Source organism: Gavialis gangeticus, unplaced genomic scaffold (genome assembly GCF_001723915.1).
Source record: "Gavialis gangeticus isolate Ggan-Ray unplaced genomic scaffold, GavGan_comp1, whole genome shotgun sequence".
In the NCBI taxonomy this organism is placed as follows: domain Eukaryota; kingdom Metazoa; phylum Chordata; order Crocodylia; family Gavialidae; genus Gavialis; species Gavialis gangeticus.
Genome location: NW_017729034.1, coordinates 9,447,712 through 9,456,931, shown reverse-complemented (window position 1 = coordinate 9,456,931; position 9,220 = coordinate 9,447,712). Strand labels below are relative to the sequence as shown.

General features: G+C 47.4%; 1 long non-coding RNA gene across 1 annotated transcript in view; it reads left to right on the top strand.

Annotated features, from left to right (window-relative positions):
* Window positions 1-8,080: 8,080 nt before the first annotated feature.
* Window positions 8,081-9,220, top strand: part of LOC109304863 — a 12,005-nt gene continuing 10,865 nt past the window's right edge. The window contains exon 1 of the long non-coding RNA XR_002099492.1: window positions 8,081-8,093. This is a non-coding gene — a long non-coding RNA (uncharacterized LOC109304863). The remainder of the gene's footprint in view (window positions 8,094-9,220) is intronic.

Here is a 9,220-nt window from a genome sequence, read left to right as displayed (position 1 = left end):
TTTTTTTTTTTTAAAGGGCCGGGAGCTGGGGTGGGCAGGGCAGCCATGGTGGGGTGGGGACTAGGAGAGCAAGTGGGGGTTGGGGGGCTCATGGCAGAGCCCCGCACGCAGCGTGGGGCAGTGGGGGGCAATGGGTATCGCCCCCTGCCTGGCAGTAGCCAGTGGGTGGGGCTTTTTTTTAAAGGACCGGAGCTGGGAGAATGGGTGGGGCAGCCATTGAGAGCTAACAGGGATGGGGCTGATTTGGAGATTCGGCTGATTCAGCTGTGGCCAAATCTCTGAATTAGATTTGGCCAAATCTATTTGGGACAGTGATTCGAATCACTGAATTGAATCACTGTCCCCCGAATCAGCTGAATCCGAAGCAAATACTATCTTCTTTGTACAGGCCTAGTAGTTATAATTGGAGGTTTGAGGTGGGAGTGTAGGAGCTAGAGCAGCTCCCACTTTGGCCCCTAGGGCCCCAAAGCTGACCCAGAGGGCCAGCTTGTTAAGACTGGTGGTACAGTGGTTCCCTTTTGAGGAGAGGGACAGTTTCTGTATTGAAAATTACTGCCTGAAAGATTCCATCAAAGTTGTGGCAGGTAAGACTATGAGGACCAGAGCTCCCTAGGTTCGAGGAGGAGAACATACTGGGCCACCTTATTGAGGACATGGCTACCATAGGCCACCAAGACTTCCTCCTCTATGCTGGGAAGGCAGTGATGATTGACAAATTTTGGTGCATTGATCGGGAAGGAAAAACTAGGAAAAAGAAAGATTTAAGAAGGGAGTTTTTGCTTTTTCTTTTCCCTGGTGATGAACTTCAGGGTCTACTCAGCACAGAGACATGGCAAGGATCACACAGGGTTGCCCCAAGGTGCGGCTGCCCTACAGGTACAGGATTTGCTTATCCAGCTTCTGCAGGGACAGCAGAGGCAAATGGAGGAGTTTTGTGAGCAAGCGTTAAAGAACAGGTGACCCAGAGTGCTTTGTTTGGCCATCAACAGATGCTGAATGAGAAGCTGGAATTATGACAAGGCACCAGGGCAGGACCTGCAGAGAGGTTTAAGATGCCTAAGATGGACTGGGATGATGACCTGGAGGCCTATTTAAGCCTAGTTAGAAGCCTTTGAAAGGTTGGCCCTAGCTGCTGGCTGGGCCATTGTGCACTGGGCTTATCAACTGGGACCTCTGTTAACAGGCAGTTTACAGGGCCATGCCTTGCAAAGAGGCTGTAGATTACAAAAAATGAAAGGAAGCAATATTATATTGAATGGAGGTACTGACTGAGACATACCGTCTACAATTCAGAACAAGAAAGAGCCAAGAGGAGAAGTGACCCAGGGTACTGCTACAGTCCTTAAGAGACTTAGCTAAACAGTGGATTAAACTGGAAACTCAACCCCTGGCTGAAGTAGAACAATTTATTGGGGACCTAGCTGAAGGGAAACAATAGACCCATGGCCTATGCTAATCACAGACTCTTGAAACATGAGGTCCGCTACACCACAGCAGAACGGGAGCGCATCACCATCAAGTGGGGAATAGAACTCTTCAAATATTACCTGATGAGTTCCAAATTTACGCTCATCGTGGATCATGCCCCCCTTAAATGTCTTGCTAGTTTGCAACCATCAATGCCAGGATTATGAGGTGGGAACTGGCCCTGCAGCCCTATTGCTTCAAAATTGAGTATAGGCTCGGAAGGAAAAATACAGTTGTAGATTTTTGTGTCCTGCCAGCATGAACCAGAGAATATTGCAACCAAAATGGGTCCACAAATATCACAACAATTCCCCGCAAGGAGACATCTTGAGAGAAGTAATGTGGGTGAGGGTGCTCATGGCTTAAAGGGGGAGATGTGGCAGAGTGGCTAGGGAGAAGGGAAGGCAAATCCCACTTGCACCCCCTCCATTGCCAGTGGTGCACCTGGGATCCTCCCAGACTGTGGTTCCCCCCAGGAGCCAAGCAAGCCAGGTCAGGGCCATTCCCCACACCTGACCACGCTGGAGGGACCAGGCTGACCAGAGGCTGGTGGCAGAGCTGCTCACTGGTGCAGCCAGGTTTGGGTTTTAGGGGTGGGGCCAGAAACCCACGCCAGTACTAATGACGAGCAGCTGGCCAGCTGCAACAGCCCCAGTTATCCCTTTGGCAGGGATTAGGCCACAGCTGTGCGGCAGCAGTGGACACCAAGGGAGGAGCATCTGGAGCCTTTAAAATGTTCCTGGATCTGAGGCATGGAGAGGAACATAGTGCAGAGAGCATGGGATGGCTGACGCGTGAGGAGCATCTGAGCTGCTCACGTTTTGTTGTGCTTTTGTAAGAACAACTGCTAGGGATACCTGGGGCAAAGCCCAGTGCATTCAACTACAAGGCTGAGCACAAATAAGACTTGGACTGATGTTAACTGACTGCAATTGGAGGTTTGAGGCAGGAGTGTCGGGGCTGGAGAAGCTCCCACTCTGGCCCCTAAGGCCCCATATCTGACTTAGATGGTCAGCTGTCTCAAGACTGGTGGTACTAATGGTTCCCCTTTGAGAAGAGGGAGGTTCCTGGATTGAACATCACCTCCTGAAAGAGTCCATCAAAGTCATGGTAGGTTAGACTGAGGACTGCAGTTCCCTAAATTCAGGGAGAACATACTGATCTGTCTTATTAAGGACATCGCTACCATAGGCTACTGAGATGTCCCCCACTATGGTGGGAAGGCAGTGACAGCTCAGTGACACCTTGCTTGGCAAGTCTTTCCTGGCAAAGATTTTCCAAAAGAATTTGGTGGCTTTGTTTTGAAACAATTGACCTGAGAAGTCTAAGCCCTGTTTGGCATTATAAGGCTCAAATGCTTTTGTGGGTCTCTCTGCATCTTAGTGCCTCAGGACCCTTTATCATTGACAACATAAGCCCCTTATTTGCCATCTCTCTGCATGCACCACAGTGGGGGGTGCTGCAGGCTGCTAGCTAGGAAGACTCCCTGGCACTGGCTGGTATTTTTCTATCACCTGTTCTATATCAGGAGCACAGTGCTAGGGCAAGTTATCAGCACATTCCTGGTGTGGACAGAGCTTAGACCAGCAAAGCTGCACTTTTGCTAGTACAATTCGCTTCAGTTCCCCTGAGCAAAATAACTGACATCAGTAACTGTCAGTTGGTTCATACAACTGCATCTAGACACAAAGGGCTTCTGCTAAAAAAAACTCTTCTGGTTGAGTCCCACCTCATCAAATCCTGACAGACATAGCTATATTGGTGGAAACCTGCAGCATAAGCCAGGACTTACCTACACAGAATACTTCACTGTTGTAAAGATACTGGCATAGTTAAACCCAGATGGCTCTATTTATACGAGTTATGGTAGAGTTATAAGCCCTAAGTAGTTTAATGACTATAGAGAAGATAATAACACAGGGCCTGGGTAGTACTGGGATTCGGGGGGCAGTGCATGCATCTTCAGGAGGCTTCAAATGCCTCTACAATAATGCTTGCAGTATGGGGAACAAGCAGGAGGGACTTGCCCTCCTGCTAGCTAACACCAACCCAGATACAGTGGGGCTCACCAAAATGTGGTGGGACCCAACGCATGACTGGGCAGCAAACATCAAGGGCTATAGGCTGTACAGGAGAGATAGGATAGGGAGGAACATTGGGGGTGTGGGCTCTATGTCAAGGAGCAATACACATCCTCAATGAGCAGCACTGGGTCAGAGGAGGTGGCAGACCGAAGTGCTCTGGGTTAGAATACAAGGAGGTCAGGGAGAAAGGGACTTAACGGTGGGGGTCTACTACAGACCACCCAACCAAGGAGAAGAGCTAAACCAGGAATTCTTAAGTCAGCTCACAGAGGCAGTTAGGTCAAAGGATGTGGTCATCATGGGCGACCTAAACTTTCCCATCTGCTGGGAGGAGCAGTCACCATACCTACAGGCTGGGGAACTCCCTTCTCGTCAGTGCCAAGGCAGAAAAGGATCTTGGAGTCATCACTGATGCCAAGATGAACGTGAGCCAGCAGTGTGGGGATGCAGTCAGGAAGGCCAACCGCACCTTGTCATGCATCCACAGATGTATCTCAAGCAGGTCCAAGGAGGTGATACTCCCCCTCTATGCGGCACTGGTCAGGCCACAGTTGGACTACTGTGTCCAGTTCTGGGCGCCGCACTTCAGGAGGGACGTGGACAGTATGGAGAGGGTCCAGAGGAGGGCCACTCACATGATCGGGGGCAGCAGGGCAGGCCTTATGAGGAGAGGCTACGGGACCTGAACCTGTTCAGCCTCCACAAGAGAAGGCAGGGAGGGATCTAGTGGCCATTTACAAACTAGTCAGGGGGGGACCAGCAGGCATTGGGGGAGTCCCTGTTCCCCTGAGCACTGCCAGGAGTGACAAGAAATAGCAGTCACAAGCTGGCAGGGGGTAGATTCAGGCTAGACATCAGGAGATACTACTTCACTGTCAGGACAGCTAGGATCTGGAACCAACTTCCAAGAGAAGTGGTGCTGGCTCCTACCCTGGGGGTCTTTAAGAGGAGGCTGGATGAACACCTGGCCGGGGTCATTTGACCCCAGTACTCTTTCCTGCCATGGCAGGGGGTCGGACTTGATCTGCTTAGGTCCCTTCTGACCCTACCAACTGTGAAACTATATGTAGTGCTATCTGGTCATGCTTATACTGGTTTAACTATACCAATACAACTATGCTGTCAGAATTCCTCACCGAGACAAATTTTATCAGGTAGCTTCCCTGACAGTGTCGTTTGTTTTGTTTTCTTTTTTTGTTGTTGTCTGTCTTTCCAGGTGCAAGCATCCAGGTGAACTCTGACCTCATTATCTTAATAGCAACAAGGCAAAGAGGGAAGAAGTGAGCAAGCAAGCAAGCAAACAGATCCAAAAATCTACTTGAAAATGGTAAATCCAGAAAAAAGATCTCCTCTCAGAGCATGAATGCAAAATAAAATCTACCTGGAGCTTCAGAATCACAGTTTTCAAATACTGAACCAAAATGAGAGCACTCCTGCAGCTGGCTATTCTTGAGCTGTGGTGAAGAAGTTCCAATCCATCCATGGGGTTGGCCCCATCTGTACTCTAAACACTTGGCCTTAGCCTGAAGCAGAATGCTTTATGGCTAAGTTCAGACAGTCAAAAAGCTGGAGGCTGAATCAATTCAATGTTCACAGGTTAGTCTAAGCTGCATAGATTGAACTGATGAGCAAGTGAACAGACATTAACTTTTGATTCTGGAAATGCAGCCGCATGCCTACAGTGGCTCAAGCCAGAAAGCAGTTTATGTGCACTGAACTTCTGTTGTGTCACAGATTTGAACTGGTGTCCGATCACTTATACCAGTTTATATGTAACTTCTGTCTCAAGCCCATGTGTCTGCATAGTGCCTAAGAGGAATGGCCATCCTCAGTGCTGCCTCAATACAAATAATAAAAAATAATAATTTAGGGACTCTGGGATATTTCCTTGCTATAGAAACCAACTCAGGTTGTCAAGCACACAGTCTCAGCTAGTGCTGAAAACAGCTGTCCTGCCGATGCAGACAACACCAACTTGACATTCCTCCAACAGCATGGGCAGCCCCTTCCCTTTGATAGCTATCGAGCACACTTGCTGCACTAGGTGTTGAACATATGTTGGCCCCTTCTGTGCCAAAGACTGAACTGCTGGGCGGACCTGAACAGCAGCGTGTGTTTGACAACACAACATTAAAACCTGCTGAATCTAGGGTGCAGACTCTAATGGTGAGAATCTTGTGTACCCTGTGCTCAGAGGCCGTATACAGAGGTTGGCTCAGCTCTGCTGGCAACTTTAGCCAGCATAACAATATCAGGGAGGGGCACGGATCTTTTCTAATATTTCCATACCAGGTAAAGGCCTTGTGTAGACACAGTTATAGTGGCATTGGCCAGTAGAGATTATTTCATTTTGGAAACTGGTAGAACTGTTGCCACCCCTTCTGCAGCAAATGCTCTGGAAGAGGAACCATACAAGAAGCTGTCTTGCATTGTGGTGTATTTTGTGGGCCTCTCTCTGATGGAGGATAAAGAGTTTCGTGCCCTAAACACACTTCCCTGACTCCCTTAGGTCTTAGTGATGTCTTTAATAAGGTGCTTATGTCACATGGATGGATGTTTTCTAGTCTAATACATTCAAATGAGCATGAAGCACGTACCACATTTCCAAGAGGCATCAGTGATGCTTTCCTATGCATCTGTATCTACCTCTGTTTGTTTGTTAACCCTTCACCTACCTCTGTCTGTTTGTTTGTTACAAGCCTTTGCCACAAATTCCCAGGCTCTGGGAACACTCTTGCTCCTCTGCACACACTCAGAACTCTGACTCACCACTTACCCAACACATTCCTGGGAAGTTTGCAACATCCACAGATGCCTCACAAACACTGCTCCCCAACTCTCATCATTATAGCAACACCCGGCATTGGCATTGGGCATTGCAGGAACCCCCCTGAGGCTTTCCATAAGCCATTTGTTGTGCAGTGTTGCTAATGCTATCAGGCACTTCTGTTTGACTGCACGCTTTGGGGGCTTGGAACATGCCCCAAGGTATATCATTAACAGAGATTGGACTCAGAGGTGCATTGCAAAGCACCAGGGGAAGATGGAGGAGAAAGGGAACACATTCAAACCTTTCATGTCTGCACTTTTAGGCTTTTATATAATTTTTTAATGAAAACATGAGGAAATAAGGAATAACCAAACACTACCTATGACTGACTGCACACACAAGGGGTTCTCTTAGAATGCATATCACAAGAATGACTTGGGTCTCCCTTTGAGCCTTTCCACTGACTCTTTGCATTCCTGGGCATCCCCTTTAACTTCTCTTGCTGCATCTGCACTAGCCTCTCTTCTCTAAAGTCTCTGTTGCACTTAAAATGGGGTTTTAAACCTAGTGCTTTAAGAATTGACACAACACTTGGTTGATTAATAGTGGAAAGGCTTGCTTTAATAACTACCAACAGCTACAAAACTAAATGACAGAAAAGACTCTTTCCCAATATAAAATGATCTATTACAAAAAGTCCCAGCACATATTTAGCTGCAGTAGTGTTCTCTCTCCAATGCAGGCAGAGGAAGCTAGTCCAGTCTAGCAGCCTTCACCGAACAGGATCCTTTGCTGGTTAAGCTGTGTGCAGTATGTCTTCTTGATCATTCATGGACTGCACACCTTGCTTGCAGTTTTGTCTTGCTGTACACTGTTTAATTGTATAGATTCAAAGCATTTTTCATTCATGGTTGGCTGATTAGAGTCTGAACAAAACAGGAAGGAAGAGGGTGACCATCATATTACAATTGTTAAATTGCCTGGTTCATATTTTTGGATTTGTTTAGGTGTGAAGACTTGTGTTTCTCACAGCCACTGACTAGCTCAGCAATTAAATGTGATGGGCCTTGATTGGTCAAAGAGGATATCTAGAGGCGCTGGTTACAGGACTTATCTTTGGGTATCTGTTTATCAGTGGGGCAAATTTACAATAGCTTGTACCAGTGATGGTCTATTTACAAAACTCCAGACATACATTGAATGACTGAGACATTTGTAACACCTTAAACATTGAATGCCTGTTTTAAGAAATGTGAAGATGTCCCATACAGGACATCTTTCCTGTATACAATGCACCTTTTACAGGTTTTGCTTGAAATGTATATTTAGTCTTTTGTCTTTTTTAGTTGCTAGTTCAGTTGAACTGTATATGTAGTTTCCTTGCCTTCTTTAATTACACTGGCTCAGCCTTTTTCTCTAGCTTTCCTAACTTGGAGATATACATGTGATGAGTGTGTCAGGTCTCTGCCAGCAATTTTCTTTTTAGGGGACCCATGTCTCCTATTATTTTATGGCATGGGTCTGATATTGGGTACTGCAAGCTCCTTTCTCTCTTATGCCTAATGGTTTGCAAGCCATTAGTGGAGTTTGATATTTTTTGTGTCAGGCTTGTTACCACAACCCAGTCTTGCCCCAGCCACTGTCTTGCATTTTTGTGCAAGAGATGCTGTCTAAGCTTCCATAGCTTTCATAGCCACCAGTCTCCTAATGTTGCTGCTATTGAGTGTGCTAAATTGATGCTCATAACAGTGAGAGCCCACATGGAAGAGGGAGTTGAAGGAGCCAGGACTGCCACAATATATCTGCAAAAACCTAAATCAACAGCAACATGGGTTCTGATTCTTCAGTCAGCTTTTCTTCTGTAAGCCCACAGCATCCCCATCTGAGGGCTTCTCTGACAGGGGTGGCCTCTCTGTGGAGTATCTGTTAGGTCCTTTCCACGTTAGTGGAATAGATTGTCCGGAGGATGTAGCTCACTGGAGAGAAAGATTCCTATGTTTAAGATGCTAGGTCAAAGCTTAGCTAGGCTGGCATTGGGTAATGTTAACCAATTCTGGACTTCTCTGATATGGCTTCTGTCCAGTGAGTTGGCATCTCTTAGTATGTTTCCCAGTGTATGAACATCTGAAGTATAACTATCACCATCATGAACATCCTTCCTTGGCCCCCTAATTGGTGGTATTAGCAGAGTGACCAAGAAGGGACATGAAGAGTGAATTCTGTGAAGGCCAGGGCTGAGGTATACTAATTGTCAGGGACTCTGATCAGGCAGGCCAGCTTGGGACAAGTATCTCAGCAGCCACACCTGTAGTAAGCCTTAGCCAATGAACTCTGCCCCAGTTTAGGAAAGCCAAGCATCTTGATTGGATGTTGGGAGCACCGCTTAACCACTTAGCATCAGACGGGGCCCTGAGTTTGCGCCAGTCAAAGTTCTACTGTAGCAAGCCTCGTGGACTAAGTACAGACAGTCAAAAAGCCTGAGGCTGAATTGATTCGGTGTTTGCAGGTTAGTCTAAACTGCAAAGATTGAACCAATAAACAAATGAACAGACATTCACTTTTGATTCAGGAAATCCAGCCACATGCCTGCAGTGGCTCAAACCAGAAGCTGGGGAGCACTAGAACACAGTTCTCTGGCACGTAGCCATCATGGGCTGTGTGTTCGCTTTCTCTTCCTGCTGCCCCTGAGGTCTTTGGAATTTGCAGTCCACAATCACAGCAGCAGGACTCTACAAGTTGCTCATCACTTCCTTTTCCTGCTTCTACGTGTCTCTGGGATTTGTAGTCCACAGTCATGGCCAGCACTAAGCAAGCAGGGCAGGGCAGCTCTGTACTCAGGGGAAGGGAAGGTTAACCCCCTTCCCTGGCCCCAGGGTTTGCCCGGGGGGGGGGGGGGGGG